The 1,756-nt window shown below is 29.0% G+C and overlaps 1 protein-coding gene across 1 annotated transcript in view; it reads left to right on the top strand.

Annotated features, from left to right (window-relative positions):
* Positions 1–1,756, top strand: part of LOC103308568 — a 7,161-nt gene that overhangs the window by 201 nt on the left and 5,204 nt on the right. The gene's annotated exons all lie outside the window — the stretch shown is intronic.

The following is a 1,756-nucleotide window of genomic DNA, read 5'->3' on the forward strand; positions in this document are numbered from 1 at the left end:
GGGCTCGATTCTCGGCTACCGGGCGGCATTTTTCTTCGGGCAAGTCACCGTGTCCGATGAACAAGTGCCGCCATCCCTCACCCGGGCATGGCAGATACCTACGGGTTCCCAAATCGAAAATTCTGCCAAAACCAACACACACGTGTAATCAAACTATTGTTCCCTCCCCAACAGTACCACAGGCTAATAACCTTAGCAGTAGAAGCCTTAACCCTAAAAAAAAAAAAAAAATATTTCTGATTTCAATGATTTTCAGTATTTTGTATAATTAGATTGGAAAAATAGAAGCCGATATCATTTGCACAGGATTGTGACTAACACAATTATACTTTTATAAAAAAAAAAAAAATTATAAAAAGACTATTTTGATATAATTTTTTTTCTTGTAATTTATTGGTGGGCGACGCTTTCAACCTAATCGGGTGACCGAGCACGTCTATCCAATATAAATTATCAGTATTGTACATTTCGTTATATTTTTTTTTAAAGAATATGATTTTTTTTTTCAGCTTAAGCCCAGCAACTTTAACCGTTAGCTGTGTTTTGTTTGTTGTTTGTTTGTAGGGGGAAATAACGTTTGGTTGAAACACGTTGGTGTTAACCAGGGCTTGAAACCGATTGAAATAATTTCGGTTTCGGTTTCGGTTTTGAATACCGGTTTCTAAATTTTACGATTTCGGTTTTAACTTGGTAATACCGGTATTAAGAAATTTCGGTTTCGGTTTCGGTTTTGAATACCGGTTTGTAAATGTTTCGGTTTCGGTTTCGGTTTTCAATATCGGTTTCTAAAATTTTCGGTTTCGGTTTTATAATACCGGTTTCTAAATTTTTCGGTTTTGGTTTTAATTTTTCAATACCGGTATTAAAAATGTAATTTCGATTTTGTAAACCGGTTTTTACATTTTTAAAAACGGATTTCCAAGCAGACTTGAAATTATAATTGAATGGTTTTATTATACTTAATTACTTGATAAGATATTTGAATGTGTGATACAAATAAGAGAAATGTTTTAATAGGAGTGATTTTTTTAATTTGATTCTACAAATTACAAGCTATAAGGAACCTAGAAGTTAGATTAAAATTAGAACAGTTTAAACTTTAAAGATAATATGTAGTACATTCATCACTAGACTATCTTTCTTTTGATGCAAACCTCTTCCTTGTTCGAATTTTTTCTTTTGTAGCATTTTATTAATAACATTGAAATAATACTTAATTGTCTTATAAACTAAGTAAATATTTGCCTATAATAAAAAAGGACAATACATTCACTATTAAGTATTTTCACATTTGAAATTTTTTTTTGTGTAATTAAGCACAAATTTATGATCATTGAAAATGATAAAAATTAAAAACATACAACAGAAAAAAATTATGCTCCAGTTATAATAATCATGAACTGTAATTATTGTTTAACACCAAAGCCTCAATTATGAATTAATATTCAATTTTTTTAATTTTTATTCAATCACCTTCTTTATTAAATTATATATATTTTTAACATGATTTTTTAAATAGTTCATTACATCTTATAATCATTATAGCCTCCAAAAGTTCTTCATCTAAACTCTAAAGATGCATGCAAATCAAAAGCCCAATTTAAAGCCCGTGCTATTTTAAGTTTTTCCTAGTATTGTATGTGTATAAATAATTGGCGCTCAGTAATTATATGATTTTCTTAGTATTTATTGTTGGATTATTCATTATACTATTTAGAATTTTATACTATTCAATAAAATATGAATAGACATATAC

The sequence above is a fragment of the Acyrthosiphon pisum genome, chromosome A1 (assembly GCF_005508785.2).
Source record: "Acyrthosiphon pisum isolate AL4f chromosome A1, pea_aphid_22Mar2018_4r6ur, whole genome shotgun sequence".
Lineage (NCBI taxonomy): Eukaryota > Metazoa > Arthropoda > Insecta > Hemiptera > Aphididae > Acyrthosiphon > Acyrthosiphon pisum.